Below are 20,432 nucleotides of genomic sequence, written 5' to 3'. Positions count from 1 at the left end.
GAAACCGTGCTCTATAGCTATTGAGATGTGATCATATAATATCGTGTTTTCTATAATAGAACACAGTGTCCTGTAGGGTACTGTTAGATGTCATATTATATGACCATGTACTATAGATAGGAACTAGTTAGTTAAATGGCTCAAAAAGGGTTATACAGACACTTGGAAATGTATCAAGATGTTTTTATTGTCGTTGAACTCGTTGTCAGCGGCAAATTTAGGTCAGATAGCGAGCCGATAGGAGAGCGGGGAATGTGCCGGTGTGGTGTCGGTATGCAGACCGAGTGCGCCGTACTCTGGCACTCCGGCACTCTGGCACTGCCGAGGATTGATCTGGCGGCCCGGAATGTTCTGGCACTCGCTACTCTCGCACCTCACATGTTATCCCCTGCCAATATGCCATTAACTCGATGGGGTATTCGACAACAGAAATAGCGCGTGCCCGAGTCGTCCGCGGGTCTATATGTGTCTGTCCACGCAGTCTTACACTTGAACACCTATTTTATTGATTATCCGGTGAAAATACAATAGGAACTCACCTCTATAACCGGGATATGTATCCAAGAGCACGCCGCGACAGTTACATGTACAGTCGCCCCAGCTGTAACCCGTGCTGTTCTACAAATTTAATAACTCAATCGTTACGTCTTTGAAAGGATATCAGGATTTCGGATATTTTCCATCGTTAAGGTTATAAAAGGTATAACACAACGTTTCGAGGATTAGAATCTATCCTCTTCGTCAGGTGGGGGAGGCGTATTAATACATACGAAAATAACGAACAGAAAGAATTAAAGAAGGGAAAGATAAGGGTTCAAACGTACCCAAAAGCTGCTTGGAGTCCAGTCCAGGCGTTGTCACTGCACAGGATGCAAGTATTTGCAAGAGATAAATCTTTTCACAGTTTCTTATACCTGGATGCTAGCTTGATTACACGGCTAGTCGAGAACCAACGACTCCTCTGCAAAATGTATAGTTTATATTTGAGGTCGTTGGGCAATGTCCAGCTTTTTAAAGTTTATTGATGATTGATTAGTCGATTATGTATCTTGCTTGTCACTAGATAACTCGAAAAGATGTGATGTGCAGACTTTAAATTTTGCATGAAACTTCACATTTTCATAGAGAAGAATGAGTTCGATGCTGCTACATGTCTAAACAAGAGATTTGACTGAGCGTAAGTGAAGTCTATAACTCAGTAGGCTGGCATTTCTCCTTCATCTTTTGATGGGAGAGGGGGGGAGGAGGGTACCATAGCCTGTAGTCGGTGTATCTGTCTGCAGTACATCTCAGGTATGATATGAGCTATACGTTTGAAATCCTGCATGGAACTTCAGACAATTCTTACATTGTTATATTTTCACACAACTGATGAAGGTACCACCGTCCTCCACGATATTTTACAATGTTGAGTACGTTTCTGAGACTACACATAACTCAACTGTCCCTACTTTTACGAACATTTTTGGAATCTCCATTTAAAATAATTTAAACCGCCCTTACCTCTCTTATTTAGGTACGACAAATTGCAAGGTTTAGTTAAATTTTATGTATATTTTAAAATCCAAATGTATTGAACTCGTCTTATTTATTTACAACAATAATTAATTTGTAAATTATGTACTTCATGTGTTAAATATTTGATTATTTTCTCTGTATTATCTAATGAGATTATTTATTTATTTTGTATATTTTAAAGTAAATTTCATCTGTATCTGCTGATTGAGTGTAAAAAAGTGCCCTAACTTTATTTGTATGGATAAATTACATTTCGTTTTAATTCACAAAATCGATTTTAGATATGTCACCAACCATTTCTAAAGCCTATTTTGAACATGCGGAGGCAACTTGAAGAGATTTTGACAAAAATACAGATTTAGTTAGTGACGTAACACCATCAAATGAGTACTATTTATGTTCTCTGTTATATCACGTTATCAGAGAGTAAGTATCGAGTAAGAGCTGATCGAGAGGTTAAAGTTTGTTGAGAGAACAGAGAGGTGGTGCGGCCGGTGACCGGTCAATACTAGGAAGCCGTACCACGGGTCTAATACACTTTGGTTAGAGGATAACATCAACCCCCACCCCCTCACCATCACCTAACCACCCCCAGCACACCTGAGAGAAGATGGCGTCAACCCGTCTACTGAACAGTCTGACACTACATAACCTAGCACTCAGTGGCTTATACTCGTACAGCTCCACGCTCTCCATACCCCGGATCCTTGTCAAAGTCCTGGCTTTCTACTTTAAATATGGTTTAAATACGTTATAATAACGGATTGTTTTTTGTCTGAGCACTATCTTCGGACGTTTAAAAAGTTCAATCCATCTTTCCGTGGTTTTTTATAATTATATCAACCACAGATATGGAGTTCCGCAAGGTTCTGTAAAAAATTGGATGCAAGCATAGGTATCTTCTAACACCTATAATGATCTTGTTGAGATAGAATAAATGGGACAATTATCATAGTTATAATTATAGCTACTGAACATTTTCTTCTAACTGTGTTTCAGAACTTTCGAAGGTTCAGGATAATTTGTGTATAGAATCTATTGTATACAGATATATATCAGCGTATGTGATACACAAAGCCAGGCACTATAACTTTGTACCTAGAATTTTAATATCTTAACTTGCACTGAAACAAATAACCGTTATTTCAAATCAAATTTATGTATTTTACTCACACAGGCGGGCAGTATTCTATATTAACACGAAATTAGCCCCCCATGGGTCACAGAGGCTTGTGCGAGATGACGGGTCTATGTCATGTCGATGTGCACATGTGATGTTATATCAATTATCTTCATAATAAACAATTCTGTATACAAAATAATCAATGTTCCTAAAAAAACAAAATAAAAAAATAAACAATTATAATTTGTTGGCTACATATCTCATAAATTATGCCACAAAACTTTACAATATAATGGTATTTAAATCAAGCCCTATCAAAGAAACAAAATAAAGTATATTATTTTTTACTGAATACCGGTATTGAATTGGAACATAAATTATTAACGTTGGTTAAAAGCTCAATTTGGATTATTTTAGAGGTATTAAGAACCAATGGAGAAGGGAGGCGATACAGCTTAAGACAGCTATAGCGAGAGTACGGCAGTAGAGCAGTTTGTTACGTTATCGTAAGTATGTAAAGGTTATATTTGTTTGAAGCATTCAAAGACAACTTTAACACGCCAAATCGGTTATCATTTTATAAATAGTGATGGAAAAAAATATCAGCAATAGAATGTAGACAATATAAAAAAAAACTTAAATATTGAACATGTTTTCATTACTAAACCAGTCTGAGAAAAATTGAGATTCAAGGGTTATATTCTGTGAAAACTTTATATTCTGCAGGACAACTCCAAATTATAATTAAAATTTTGATTATGCAAAGAAAAGAAGTTCCAGTTAACCTTTCCGAAGTTTTGTATTTTATATATACAATAAATTATCAGGAATGAGCTTTCTCCCCTTTTTCCATTTAATGTAATAATACAAAACCAAAACAGATTAAAATATGTAAAAAACTACGTTCTCAAGCATTAAATGACATTCACGACATTCATTTTCATTGGTTGTTTTGATTTGACATTCACGTACCTGCGAAGAGAGAAAAAGCACTTTCCCGGCAAGGAGTCCTTTGCGTTAAATACAATTTTAGCTTCAGATAAGAACATTTTATATGTTTTTATTAGTGAGAGATGGTTTATTTAAAAGTAGAATATTTAAATAGACAATAAATGTAATATAGAAGAAATATTTAGAAAGAAAACAACTATTCCTGCTCAGACTAGTTAAATCCGGATTTGAGTTTGTCACGTATGCCATGTAATTGGTTTAGGACTACTGGGAAACAGAAAGTTCGTGGGTCAATTGAATGTTAATCTCGCTCCATCCTGACGCGGACTCTGACGGTGCGAAATAGCAGATCAGTTGCGTTGGTTCCTCAATCATAAAGCACATACTCATGTGACGCTGACTCTGACGGTGCGAAACAACAGATCAGTTGCGTTGGTTCCCCAATCATAAAGCACATACTCATGTGACGCTGACTCTGATGGTGTGAAACAGCAGATCAGTTGTGTTGGTTCCCCAATCATAACAGCACATACTCATGTGACGCTGACTCTGACGGTGTGAAACAGCAGATCAGTTGCGTTGGTTCCCCAATAATAACGCACATACTAATGTGACACTGACTCTGATGGTGTGAAACAGTAGATTAGTTGCGTGGGTTCCCCGATCATAACGCACATACTCATGTGACGCTGACTCTGACGGTGTGAAACAGCAGATCAGTTGCGTTGGTTCCCCAATCATAACGCACATACTCATGTGACGCTGACTCTGACGATGCGAAACAGCAGATCAGTTGCGTTGGTTCCTCAATCATAACGCACATACTCATGTGACGCTGACTCTGACGATGCGAAACAGCAGATCAGTTGCGTTGGTTCCCCAATCATAACGCACACATATTCATGTGACGTTGACTCTGATGATGTGAAACAGCAGATCAGTTGCGTTGGTTCCCCAATCATAACGCACATATTCATGTGACGCTAACTCTGACAGGCGAAACAGCAGATCAGTTGCGTTGGTTCCCCAATCATAACGCACATATTCATGTGACGTTGACTCTGATGATGTGAAACAGCAGATCAGTTGCGTTGGTTCCCCAATCATAACGCACATATTCATGTGACGCTAACTCTGACAGGCGAAACAGCAGATCAGTTGCGTTGGTTCCCCAATCATAACGCACATATTCATGTGACGTTGACTCTGATGATGTGAAACAGCAGATCAGTTGCGTTGGTTCCCCAATCATAACGCACATATTCATGTGACGTTGACTCTGATGATGTGAAACAGCAGATCAGTTGCGTTGGTTCCCCAATCATAACGCACATATTCATGTGACGCTAACTCTGACAGGCGAAACAGCAGATCAGTTGCGTTGGTTCCCCAATAATAACGCACATATTAATGTGACGTTGACTCTGATGATGTGAAACAGCAGATCAGTTGCGTTGGTTCCCCAATCAGAACGCACATACTCATGTGACGCTGACTCTGACGGTACGAAACAGAAAACTCATAACACATTTGTAAGTATTTGAGTAAACCTAAATACTCAATTTAGGTAAACATACCATAAAACAGTTTTAGCAATTTAAAATCTTTCCAGGTCGTATAAAACATTGCAGTTAAAAAATCTCTCCTTAAGAATTTTGAAGTATACAATCACATAAAAACTTATTATAAAAACTTGAATTATTTTGAAGGGCAAATGATCTAAAACAGTAGTAGAACACCAAAAATACCCGTTTACCACGTTATATCATGTTTAGTAATACTTATTTATTGATAAACAATATCTCCTTTCTTAGTACCTACCCCTTCCCAGTTTATATATGTTTTGCTCTAAAACCATTTTATTTCAATAATTAATCTCACTTATAAACTTATTCTTCCCGTAGTAGGCTGAGCGTTCTCTATATTAAATGCCCCGAACTGTAGAAGTAGGAGTATCAATAAATCATTTTCTTTGTAATATAGAATTGGGATTACGTAACAACCCACGTTTAGAACACCACGCTTGATTTTTGTAGTATTTTTCAGACATCCAGAAAAATTCTTTAAATTAACTTCGCTTTCATTGTTTGTATTGAAATTCCAACATTGTATTTTCATCATCGCTGTTTCAACATTTGTTTTGGTTCAATATCAAAAATTTTTAACTGGCTATTTAACATACCTACAGACAATTTGACGTAGCGATTCAATGCAATTTGAACTCTTAGCATATCTGTCACCTGTCGGGGAAAAACTGTTTGTTATAATTATGTTGGTGTAGGTTTTCATTTACTTTTTTATATTTATGATTTTGTCTTCTCGAGATCTTAATAGTGACAACATGACCTACGCACTCGCGAATATTCTTCCACTGATTCATCACAGGCTGAACCCTGAGCCGCAAAAGAGCTCCACATCGCTTGATTTTTCAGTAATAAGGTTTCCAATTTGACTGAGATTATTTCATACATATATCAGTACGTATGAATCTACAGATAACAAACAGTTGAGAAATTGTAGAAGGCGTGAGAAAATGTTTCCGAGGCATCACGAGATAAAACCTCGTAAGAGATAAAAATGTTGTACGAGCTGCACTACCAGAACGTCCACAGAAAGCATTATATACGAATGGTTGAAAACTGGGTCAAAATCCTGTTTCTGGAAGGAGCCCATAACATTGAGGTGGGTATTATTGTTGTGCGGGCTGAGGTTCTGTGTGTGTGTGTGTGTGTGTTTGCGTGTGTGTGCCGGTCAGGTCCCAGTCGATACAGTGACGGTGCCGCCCCCGTGCCCTGCCGCCCCCACTGCCCTCGACGTCGCCGCCGGGACGCCCTATTGGCCCGCCTCCGCCCACACACCGCGGCGCCTTAAGTTGGCGACCCGACCCGCCTGCCCCCGGCCGCGATCCTTGCCTCGTCACTCACTCTATTTATACTGGATTACTTGCGCTAACTTCTCTCTCTCTCTCTCTCTCTCTCTCTCTCTCTCTCTCTCTCTCTCTCTCTCTCTCTCTCTCTCTCTCTCTCTCTCTCTCTCTCTCTCTCTCTCTCTACTATACCACCACATTCCCTAAATATTTACTCTTTCCATTGGCAAAGCATCATCACCACTTGTGAATTCTCCATGATCTATTTTAATTAATTTTATGATCATTAACAGTCGCAACACACATGTAATAAAAGTGCGCCTTTCCAGGCCGAGTACATTTGCTTACTCACGAAAACAACTTCTCGTGACTCGCTTGTAACGACTGTTACAAGTTAGTCTATGCGTACTTACACTACTGCCTGCAAACAGCTACAAGACCAATGAGTGAAGGTCAAAACGTGGAAATACCACTTCATATAGATACAATGGTATAACTGTAATAATTAATTAGCCTAATTATTCAATAAAATAAAGTACGTGATTGTTGAATTCAAACAATGTGAAACTTTATTTTAAAAGACTCTAACTCGCAGAATTTTTATGAAGTGACCTTAAAAAATCGATTACAATTTAGAGTTATTAGATGGGACAATGTCTGAACCGGCTGAACAAGCTTGAACAATCTTGAGTAGACCAAGACGCCTATAGGCCTAAGATAGTCTTAACAGGGTCACCAACACCCGAGGCCATATGCGCTTGAGTAGAGAGTATAAGTAATCCTGAATACGACTTGCCATCCAGAGTAGATTTTGTCTACAGGTATTACACTACAATGTACATTGACGTTCTCGTACATTCAAATAAATAAGTCACAGATCAGAGGTTAAACTCTCAAGAACGATTTATTGCATATGACTACAAATCAAAATAACGTAGGTTACTCACAGTTTAAAGTCAATAAATCCATATTTATTGCGAAGTCATGATTTATATTTGTAGCAACAGTCAATTCAAGTTCAGAGCTACAATTTTGTACATTTTTCAATGGATCTAAAGTGCAGATTTATTTTCAAGAACGTAAATTTACATTGATGAAGCTAGTAACAATATAATGTCCAGACTTTATTTCGGATGAGCTATAATTGACACCGACGTACGCTAACAGCAGTGAAATGTGCATAGTTTATTTAAGATGAGTTATAATACGCATTAACGTAGACTAGCCACAATGTAATGTGCTGAGTTTATTTCGGATGAGCTATAATTGACACCGACGTACGCTAGCCGCAGTGAAATGTGCATAGTTTATTTTAGATGAGCTATAATACGCATTAACGTAGGCTAGCCACAATGTAATGTGCTGAGTTTATTTCGGATGAGCTATAATTGACACCGACGTACGCTAACAGCAGTGAAATGTGCATAGTTTATTTAGATGAGCTATAATACGCATTAACGTAGGCTAGCCACAATGTAATGTGCTGAGTTTATTTCGGATGAGCTATAATTGACACCGACGTACGCTAGCAGCAGTGAAATGTGCATAGTTTATTTCAAGATGAGCTTATAATACGCATTAACGTAGGCTAGCCACAATGTAATGTGCTGAGTTTATTTCGGATGAGCTATAATTGACACCGACGTACGCTAGCCGCAGTGAAATGTGCATAGTTTATTTCAGATGAGCTATAATACGCATTAACGTAGGCTAGCCACAATGTAATGTGCTGAGTTTATTTCGGATGAGCTATAATTGACACCGACGTACGCTAACAGCAGTGAAATGTGCATAGTTTATTTCAGATGAGCTATAATACGCATTAACGTAGGCTAGCCACAATGTAATGTGCTGAGTTTATTTCGGATGAGCTATAATTGACACCGACGTACGCTAACAGCAGTGAAATGTGCATAGTTTATTTCAGATGAGCTATAATACGCATTAACGTAGGCTAGCCACAATGTAATGTGCTGAGTTTATTTCGGATGAGCTATAATTGACACCGACGTACGCTAGCCGCAGTGAAATGTGCATAGTTTATTTCAGATGAGCTATAATACGCATTAACGTAGGCTAGCCACAATGTAATGTGCTGAGTTTATTTCGGATGAGCTATAATTGACACCGACGTACGCTAGCCGCAGTGAAATGTGCATAGTTTATTTCAGATGAGCTATAATACGCATTAACGTAGGCTAGCCACAATGTAATGTGCTGAGTTTATTTCGGATGAGCTATAATTGACACCGACGTACGCTAACAGCAGTGAAATGTGCATAGTTTATTTCAGATGAGCTATAATACGCATTAACGTAGGCTAGCCACAATGTAATGTGCTGAGTTTATTTCGGATGAGCTATAATTGACACCGACGTACGCTAACAGCAGTGAAATGTGCATAGCTTTATTTAAGATGAGCTATAATACGCATTAACGTAGGCTAGCCACAATGTAATGTGCTGAGTCTATTTCGGATGAGCTATAATTGACACCGACGTACGCTAGCAGCAGTGAAATGTGCATAGTTTATTTCAGATGAGCTATAATACGCATTAACGTAGGCTAGCCACAATGTAATGTGCCGAGTTTATTTCTGATGAGCTATAATTGACACCGACGTACGCTAACCGCAGTGAAATGTGCATAGTTATTTCAAGATGAGCTATAATACGCATTAACGTAGGCTAGCCACAATGTAATGTGCTGAGTTTATTTCGGATGAGCTATAATTGACACCGACGTACGCTAGCCGCAGTGTAATGTGCAGAGTTTATTTCGGATGAGCTATAATTGACACCGACGTACGCTAGCTGCAGTGTAATGTGCAGAGTTTATAAGGATGAGCTATAATACGCATTAACGTAGGCTAGCCACAATGTAATGTGCTGAGTTTATTTCGGATGAGCTATAATTGACACCGACGTACGCTAGCTGCAGTGTAATGTGCAGAGTTTATAAGGATGAGCTATAATACGCATTAACGTAGGCTAGCCACAATGTAATGTGCTGAGTTTATTTCGGATGAGCTATAATTGACACCGACGTACGCTAGCTGCAGTGTAATGTGCAGAGTTTATAAGGATGAGCTATAATACGCATTAACGTAGGCTAGCCACAATGTAATGTGCTGAGTTTATTTCGGATGAGCTATAATTGACACCGACGTACGCTAGCTGCAGTGAAATGTGCAGAGTTTATAAGGATGAGCTATAATACGCATTAACGTAGGCTAGCCACAATGTAATGTGCTGAGTTTATTTCGGATGAGCTATAATTGACACCGACGTACGCTAGCTGCAGTGTAATGTGCAGAGTTTATAAGGATGAGCTATAATACGCATTAACGTAGGCTAGCCACAATGTAATGTGCTGAGTTTATTTCGGATGAGCTATAATTGACACCGACGTACGCTAGCTGCAGTGTAATGTGCAGAGTTTATAAGGATGAGCTATAATACGCATTAACGTAGGCTAGCCACAATGTAATGTGCTGAGTTTATTTCGGATGAGCTATAATTGACACCGACGTACGCTAGCTGCAGTGTAATGTGCAGAGTTTATAAGGATGAACTATAATTAACCCTGACGTAGGTTAGCCACAATATTGGTGAGTGAAGAGAGACCTGAAAGTCACTTAGGATATAAATAGTGAGAGCTGGCCGAGTAAGGCAGATACTGCAAGGCAAGCTATCAGCTCTGACTGAGACGTCTGTACCTAGTGTTACGTTCTAGGCTAGCCGTTAACGTAGGTTAGCCACAACATTGGTGAGTGAAGAGAGACCTGAAAGTCACTTAGGATATAAATAGTGAGAGCTGGCCGAGTAAGGCAGATACTGCAAGGCAAGCTATCAGCTCTGACTGTGACGTCTGTACCTAGTGTTACGTTCTGGGCTAGCTGTTAACGTAGGTTAGCCACAACATTGGTGAGTGAAGAGAGACCTGAAAGTCACTTAGGATATAAATAGTGAGAGCTGGCCGAGTAAGGCAGATACTGCAAGGCAAGCTATCAGCTCTGACTGAGACGTCTGTACCTAGTGTTACGTTCTAGGCTAGCCGTTAACGTAGGTTAGCCACAACATTGGTGAGTGAAGAGAGACCTGAAAGTCACTTAGGATATAAATAGTGAGAGCTGGCCGAGTAAGGCAGATACTGCAAGGCAAGCTATCAGCTCTGACTGTGACGTCTGTACCTAGTGTTACGTTCTAGGCTAGCTGTTAACGTAGGTTAGCCACAACATTGGTGAGTGAAGAGAGACCTGAAAGTCACTTAGGATATAAATAGTGAGAGCTGGCCGAGTAAGGCAGATACTGCAAGGCAAGCTATCAGCTCTGACTGAGACGTCTGTACCTAGTGTTACGTTCTAGGCTAGCCGTTAACGTAGGTTAGCCACAACATTGGTGAGTGAAGAGAGACCTGAAAGTCACTTAGGATATAAATAGTGAGAGCTGGCCGAGTAAGGCAGATACTGCAAGGCAAGCTATCAGCTCTGACTGTGACGTCTGTACCTAGTGTTACGTTCTAGGCTAGCCGTTAACGTAGGTTAGCCACAACATTGGTGAGTGAAGAGAGACCTGAAAGTCACTTAGGATATAAATAGTGAGAGCTGGCCGAGTAAGGCAGATACTGCAAGGCAAGCTATCAGCTCTGACTGAGACGTCTGTACCTAGTGTTACGTTCTAGGCTAGCCGTTAACGTAGGTTAGCCACAACATTGGTGAGTGAAGAGAGACCTGAAAGTCACTTAGGATATAAATAGTGAGAGCTGGCCGAGTAAGGCAGATACTGCAAGGCAAGCTATCAGCTCTGACTGAGACGTCTGTACCTAGTGTTACGTTCTAGGCTAGCCGTTAACGTAGGTTAGCCACAACATTGGTGAGTGAAGAGAGACCTGAAAGTCACTTAGGATATAAATAGTGAGAGCTGGCCGAGTAAGGCAGATACTGCAAGGCAAGCTATCAGCTCTGACTGTGACGTCTGTACCTAGTGTTACGTTCTGGGCTAGCTGTTAACGTAGGTTAGCCACAACATTGGTGAGTGAAGAGAGACCTGAAAGTCACTTAGGATATAAATAGTGAGAGCTGGCCGAGTAAGGCAGATACTGCAAGGCAAGCTATCAGCTCTGACTGAGACGTCTGTACCTAGTGTTACGTTCTAGGCTAGCCGTTAACGTAGGTTAGCCACAACATTGGTGAGTGAAGAGAGACCTGAAAGTCACTTAGGATATAAATAGTGAGAGCTGGCCGAGTAAGGCAGATACTGCAAGGCAATCTATCAGCTCTGACTGTGATGTCTGTACCTAGTGTTACGTTCTGGGCTAGCTGTTAACGTAGGTTAGCCACAACATTGGTGAGTGAAGAGAGACCTGAAAGTCACTTAGGATATAAATAGTGAGAGCTGGCCGAGTAAGGCAGATACTGCAAGGCAAGCTATCAGCTCTGACTGTGACGTCTGTACCTAGTGTTACGTTCTAGGCTAGCCGTTAACGTAGGTTAGCCACAACATTGGTGAGTGAAGAGAGACCTGAAAGTCACTTAGGATATAAATAGTGAGAGCTGGCCGAGTAAGGCAGATAGGCCTACTGCAAGGCAAGCTATCAGCTCTGACTGAGACGTCTGTACCTAGTGTTACGTTCTAGGCTAGCTGTTAACGTAGGTTAGCCACAACATTGGTGAGTGAAGAGAGACCTGAAAGTCACTTAGGATATAAATAGTCAGAGCTGGCCGAGTAAGGCAGATACAATTTATCATTAATAATTATTTATCTTGAGTGGAAATATCAAAGTAGAATTTGTTAAAAAGACGTGTTAGTCACAATTCTATACCAACTTTATTAACGAAATATTTTAATAGTTTTGTATACAAGTACAAAACAATGATCAGCATAATTTTCACCCTTATTCTGCTGTCTTTGTTGGAAATAAAAGGAAATTTTAGGAACTTCTATTAAATTGGCGTTTATTTAGTTACAGCACAAACTTTTTAGAGACGTAACCGTAATACTAAATTACAACTTTATAACTGTAAATTATAAGTGTAATACAGACAGAAACAACTAAGCGTTAGATATCTGTGTAGTATTTTAATTGTGTAGACTGCTACCCCACTCTGAATAACGATGACGGTACGATATGTGGAACGACAAGTCTAGTGCGATGGGTAGGCCCTTTGCATTCCGTGTGTAAGAACCCGAATATCGCAGCTTCTGTGAAATCCTTACGGTGGGCTCCAACAGTAGTCAAACCGATTTTTGAACCGAATCGTAAAATTATAAACGTTTTACAAAACTATTTGACGTTTTCAAACACTATTCTTGGATTTTCGACCAGTAAAATCACTTGATTTGTTAACAAAAAATAACAGTTCCCAATTAGGGACCCTGAAGTATTCCGAACCAATACAAACAACTCTCTACCAACGGCATTATTATTGTATGTCCTAATATGGCGAATTTAATAGATCAAATACACAGAGAAAAAGAGACAAATCCACATCCTTTAAATGCTTTTAAAATCTATGTCCACTAATAAGTCCAGTGTAGAAAAATTCCCTGCTCTACCATTACGCTTCGTGTGCAAGCACCGGAACTTCGTAGCTTCTGTAAGAGTTTTACGACGGACTCCAGCGATAATCTATACTGAATTACGAGCCGAATCGTAAAATTAATAAAGGTTTGCAAAACTTAATGTTAGCAAACACAATTTTTGTGTTTTCGCACAAACGACCCGGACTTGAACGGAGAAACTGGTAAAAGATCGGTTTTAACTCTTTCAGAGGTCGCCATATAAAGAGAGGATTGATGATGAGATTGCCACCGAGACTAAATCAGGACGATAAACGTCCGGTTGGACCGTAAAAGTAAACGTAAACCCGGTACGACCGGGAACCGAACCGTCGCCGTCGCTCGGAGCGTCGTAAAAGTCCGGTCAAACTCGGATCGAGTGGTTCGGTCGACAACGCTTGAGACCGTTGAGTTTTGTTTACAACAAGCAGTTCATTTAAACTGAATATGCTCTAAGTATTAATGATTTTACGGTAGTTCTATTAAATGCTAAAATTGCGCATCAACTATACTTGCGATTTTTAAAAACTTTATCGTACTATCTGTCTAAAATAAGAAATCATTTCGTCTTTGATTTGATTCTATATTTTACTTTTTTTAATTATATACATTCATAAAACAGTCATTCTCCACTTGTTTGCTTACTTAAAATCTATTTTTAATGTTAAAAATTGTGGAATTATCACACTCGATTTGATTCTTTCGATGCTAGCTCACCAGATAAGTATTTGACATCAACAATTTTCGACTTCCAGGAGAATTCTGACAATCTGATTCTTCACGTTTTCTTCAAGATTTGAGACGTGAAGCTTCGTGGCGTGTTTTTCTTGCTTTATTCCGTCGATTAAATTCTGCATATCAGGACAAATGTTCATATTGGGTTGGTGGAGGCATGATTTTATAAGTTCGGGAGTACTACAGGGTTACTACTTGGATTCTTAAATTCACCTTTTGCTTATCTAAGTTATAACGTATCACTGACACCAGAATACCAGCTCTATTCTGGTGATATTAAGATCTCTATAAGTGTTTATAATTACACACATTCAACATCTTTAACTAGCTGTTGGTTATGCATGTATGGCACATTCACCCTCTAGAGTAATCAATCTTAAATGTTGGCCATTGACATCTGGTATTCAACAAATTCAAGTTAATCTATTCCGAACACGCAATCGATATTGCCTCTAAAGCAAAGAGGAATTTCAATCTTGTTGTAAGGATACGGAATGGTTCATAAAAATGTTCTCGTAGCAGTCTGAGTTGTGAAGAGAAATTCCTCACTTGCTGGAGTTCCGATGGTTGTTGGAATAGCTGTGCGACTGGATTTTACGGATCTGATCTTTCACCTCTACACTCGATGGTTTTGAGGGCAGAATAGGATTGGTACATTGGTTCAGCAAACGTTATAGAGCAAGAAGTCCAGCTCGAGGGATACTTTCGATTATCTGTGCTGTAGACTATATGATCAGATAATTGTGTTCTATTGTTTACCCCTAAGAATTTCATTACTTGGCAACACCATGTCATTACTAGTTAAATCTTTGTCCTTTCATCATCAAGATCTATTTCTGATTGTCTCCCAATTGCGATATCTAGGGTGCACCACTGTGACCTTGGATCTCTACCTTCCTCCAATAAGCCCCAGAGGCCATGGACTGATGATGCATCAAGCGTTTTAGAGCTATGATCATAGACAGATTTAATAATTTGGAATTTGTTACAGATGGATTTGGCAACTTTTGAAAGAACGCGAAAAAGACAATGTATGATGCTCGACTGAACACCTATTCTAGACATCCTTTCCTATAGACTTACATGTTTGGATAGCCACAGGGCTGTATGATCACTTGGCCACTTAAGTTTGAAGTGACCATCAACCAATATGTTTTTAATAATTCAGGAGTACGTCAGGGATCCAATTTGGATCCTTTATTTTTCTCCATGCTTCTTCCATTTTCGCTTCCAGTATAATTTCAATAAGATCGTATCACCTCTTTTAAAGGAAGTCTTCGGGTTTTGACGAGTGGAAATTTTGGATACAAGTACAGGGGCATGAACATAAATATTTATATTTAGCTCTGTCTTACTTCATTTAATACCATTTTGAGATTTATACAAGGTTTCATTATTTCGTTTCAAAACGTATTTTTACAATTTTACGTAGATCAATTACGGCTGGTAATTTTTCCAATGGTAATTTTTACTATATATTTGGTGGTTGTGAACCGTTAAGTTACGAACAATTTTAAAATAATTAATAATTATGCTCGCGCTTTGAAAACATTGCTTGTTTTGCCATCAATTACCCTTATTAAGAAACCCGTCGAAGAAACGACGTAGTATGATCTGTAATAAACACAAATCTCGCTGATATTGCGTGGGTTTTTCTAGAAGTTACATGAACAACAAAAAACGTCCGATGACGGTTGCCGAGTGAATTATACATGAGCACTAAATATAGCACTCTGATTGGGCGACCTTTGAAAGTTATCAGGGAACAATGGTCAGACCAGCGGCGGAGCGGCGATAACCCTTGTACACTGCCATAAAAATGGGGAAATATATTAGGGAAAGAAATAGCCTCATTAAACGAGACTTATCGCTGAGCTAGGATAACAGGCGAGATAGCTTTGTAGACGGGATACCACTGGGAACACTCCTTATCCCCACAATGTTCTTGGACGCTCCAGTTGAAAATATCTGGATTCAAGCATTCCAATTACTATTGGCTGGCGAATCAAAATCTGTAATAACTCGGTTTCCTTGTAAATGAAATATTTTACTTTTACATGAAAACAAGAGAATTTATATTACTTAAATTTAAATGAAACTTAATGTGCTCATAAACGTTATTTGTAATAAATGGGAAAGGCTCTCTTAAGAGTCAATTTAAAAATTAAATAAATATATTATATGACATTTAAAGCATTTACTATCGTAAAGATATTGCAGTTTAAAATGAGTATATTAATACATAGGACTTTTCAATAAATTAATATTTTAAACAGAAGGTTAGGGAATGGACTATCTTGTAGTATGACAACACTTGTTTAAAGTATGGGAAGGTTATAACGTTTAAGGATACTAGAAGCCAATTAAACATTGAAAATGTTATAGTAGTATAATGAGTTGTATTGAGTATATTGTCCTATCATGAAACCCGCCATGACGTCACTGCCTGAGCACTAGCGTAGCGTACCACTCGGGGAGATGCCAACATATAGTCCAAAAATATTATAATATTTTATTTGATTAAATTTTGTCTAGACGTGTGCGAATGAAAAGTTCATCCATGAGTGTTGAAAGGCGGACCTGTTTATATAATGTGAGTAGTAGTCTATTTGGACCGTAGAAGATGTAGCCTTGGGATATTTGGTATAGTTTATTTACTCTAAAAACTGTTTCTGTAAACTGATATTCTAATAAATAGTGGCATTTTTGTTTGTTCTAAAAATATTTTTATTTATCTCTAGATATAATAGCAACAAAATGTAGATATCGGTTTATTTTAAACTAAGTATTGCCATTGCTATTTGTTATATCCACGTTTATTTAAAAATAATTACGTATAATTTTATTATTGTCTTTCAAAAGAATATCAGGGATTGAAATCTTGAGCTTTTTAGAGAAATATTTCAAAATTGACATGACCGACTGTGACTAAATTTTAAATAGAAGTATTTAACTTTAGACTATGGGACACAGCGTTTTACTTACATTTATAATATAATCCAAACGCACCTTAGATAAGAATAAGATAATAATGAAACGATTACGTTAAAGCGCAGGGGACAGTAGGCTGTAGATGAGCTCGAGACCGAAGTTAGCTGTTACATTAACAGGTATTACATTGAAGTTTAGTTTGTTTATTTCTGCGTTTAGACTAAATATTTATAAACTACAATAACTTCCAGTTGTTATGTCGGTAAGAACCAAACTGCGACTTTGTAAATTCATAAGCTTATGATCCCATTAAGATCAAAATTTTATACAAGATATGTTGGTATAAGTGTTATGTTTTTAAGACCTTTAGAATTATGGGACAACATTTAATTTTAAATTATTCATTTTACTAATATTCTTAAACGGGTGGATGAAAATTAATCGGCATTATTCACTCTATGGAGTCCATAAAGTCATTATCTTGAGGGTGTAACTTTGTGTTGTGCCGAGGGAACAACACCGCCTTGGTGATTAACAAGACAAAACCTGTTCTATTAAACATGTGTAAAAAATTAAAAGGTTCAAATATTGGTTTTTATGTAATTCTAAAATGTATACTCCGTTTATATAAATTTGGTCTTACTTGGATCTACAGTTTCATAGTAACAACATTTTTAAAGACTCAGTTAGGTTGAAAAGCGCCTATACGTTATTCTTTGTAAATAATTTGCTTTCATAGCTAAACGCATAAGAAAAACAACTTTGACATTTAAAATTGGGTTTCTATACTTTTTGATTCGAGAGTAGTTACAGGATCGTATTCCAAACTTAAAGGCATATAACATTTGTTAATCCAATGAGCTGAGATTGTCACTGCCAAGAAATAACTTCGCCCAACACCACTGCTTGTGTCCTGGACTGAGCACATTGTCAAGTTACTTGGTTCAAATGTACCGGTACTTAATGAAGACACCTTACATGGATTTTACACGTGTAAACGCCTTTGAAAGTATTTATCTGTCTGTTTTATTAGTACGTAATTCTTAGATTGAAGTGGCATGTAAAAATTAAACATATTTTTAGGTTTCTAGGTTTCTTGTATGGAACTAAATCAAGTAGAAAGGTAATAAGACGAGTAGCCTAAGTTGACTGTCTACTGTCTACCTGACGCAGACCTCCCAGATGTCCCTTGTTTACATATCAAGAGCCGCGGCCTGGGTGGAGGGGTGGCCGGCAGGTACAGACAGGTAGGTACAGGGGTGACCCTGGTCAGTACCGTGTAATATATCAGTACAGGACACGTGACGTAGTAACGGTCTCTACTCAGGACTGCATCCTCCACATAGCCTCGGCTACTTAACCACATTGTCTTATATTGTAGGTACAGGGGTGACCCTGGTCAGTACCGTGTAATATATCAGTACAGGACACGTGACGTAGTAACGGTCTCTACTCAGGACTGCATCCTCCACACAGCCTCGGCTACTTAGCCACATTGTCTTATATTGTAGGTACAGGGGTGACCCTGGTCAGTACCGTGTAATATATCAGTACAGGACACGTGACGTAGTAACGGTCTCTACTCAGGACTGCATCCTCCACACAGCCTCGGCTACTTAGCCACATTGTCTTATATTGTAGGTACAGGGGTGACCCTGGTCAGTACCGTGTAATATATCAGTACAGGACACGTGACGTAGTAACGGTCTCTACTCAGGACTGCATCCTCCACACAGCCTCGGCTACTTAGCCACATTGTCTTATATTGTAGGTACAGGGGTGACCCTTGTCAGTACCGTGTAACATATCAGTACAGGACACGTGACGTAGTAACGGTCTCTACTCAGGACTGCATCCTCCACACAGCCTCGGCTACTTAGCCACATTGTCTTATATTGTAGGTACAGGGGTGACCCTGGTCAGTACCGTGTAACATATCAGTACAGGACACGTGACGTAGTAACGGTCTCTACTCAGCACTGCATCCTCCACACAGCCACGGCTACTTAGCCACATTGTCTTATATTGTAGGTACAGGGGTGACCCTGGTCAGTACCGTGTAATATATCAGTACAGGACACGTAACGTAGTAACGGTCTCTACTCAGGACTGCATCCTCCACACAGCCTCGGCTACTTAGCCACATTGTCTTATATTGTAGGTACAGGGGTGACCCTGGTCAGTACCGTGTAATATATCAGTACAGGACACGTAAACGTAGTAACGGTCTCTACTCAGGACTGCATCCTCCACACAGCCTCGGCTACTTAGCCACATTGTCTTATATTGTAGGTACAGGGGTGACCCTGGTCAGTACCGTGTAATATATCAGTACAGGACACGTAACGTAGTAACGGTCTCTACTCAGGACTGCATCCTCCACACAGCCTCGGCTACTTAGCCACATTGTCTTATATTGTAGGTACAGGGGTGACCCTGGTCAGTACCGTGTAATATATCAGTACAGGACACGTAACGTAGTAACGGTCTCTACTCAGCACTGCATCCTCCACACAGCCTCGGCTACTTAGCCACATTGTCTTATATTGTAGGTACAGGGGTGACCCTGGTCAGTACCGTGTAATATATCAGTACAGGACAGTAACGTAGTAACGGTCTCTACTCAGGACTGCATCCTCCACACAGCCTCGGCTACTTAGCCACATTGTCTTATATTGTAGGTACAGGGGTGACCCTGGTCAGTACCGTGTAATATATCAGTACAGGACACGTGACGTAGTAACGGTCTCTACTCAGGACTGCATCCTCCACACAGCCTCGGCTACTTAGCCACATTGTCTTATATTGTAGGTACAGGGGTGACCCTGGTCAGTACCGTGTAATATATCAGTACAGGACACGTGACGTAGTAACGGTCTCTACTCAGGACTGCATCCTCCACACAGCCTCGGCTACTTAGCCACATTGTCTTATATTGTAGGTACAGGGGTGACCCTGGTCAGTACCGTGTAACATATCAGTACAGGACACGTGACGTAGTAACGGTCTCTACTCAGGACTGCATCCTCCACACAGCCTCGGCTACTTAGCCACATTGTCTTATATTGTAGGTACAGGGGTGACCCTGGTCAGTACCGTGTAACATATCAGTACAGGACACGTGACGTAGTAACGGTCTCTACTCAGGACTGCATCCTCCACACAGCCACGGCTACTTAGCCACATTGTCTTATATTGTAGGTACAGGGGTGACCCTGGTCAGTACCGTGTAACATATCAGTACAGGACACGTGACGTAGTAACGGTCTCTACTCAGGACTGCATCCTCCACACAGCCTCGGCTACTTAGCCACATTGTCTTATATTGTAGGTACAGGGGTGACCCTGGTCAGTACCGTGTAATATATCAGTACAGGACACGTGACGTAGTAACGGTCTCTACTCAGGACTGCATCCTCCACACAGCCTCGGCTACTTAGCCACATTGTCTTATATTGTAGGTACAGGGGTGACCCTGGTCAGTACCGTGTAATATATCAGTACAGGACACGTAACGTAGTAACGGTCTCTACTCAGGACTGCATCCTCCACACAGCCTCGGCTACTTAGCCACATTGTCTTATATTGTAGGTACAGGGGTGACCCTGGTCAGTACCGTGTAACATATCAGTACAGGACACGTGACGTAGTAACGGTCTCTACTCAGGACTGCATCCTCCACACAGCCTCGGCTACTTAACCACATTGTCTTATATTGTAGGTACAGGGGTGACCCTGGTCAGTACCG

This window comes from Homalodisca vitripennis, chromosome 7, assembly GCF_021130785.1.
Source record: "Homalodisca vitripennis isolate AUS2020 chromosome 7, UT_GWSS_2.1, whole genome shotgun sequence".
Taxonomy (NCBI): Eukaryota; Metazoa; Arthropoda; class Insecta; order Hemiptera; family Cicadellidae; genus Homalodisca; species Homalodisca vitripennis.
This window is presented reverse-complemented; position numbering follows the sequence as displayed.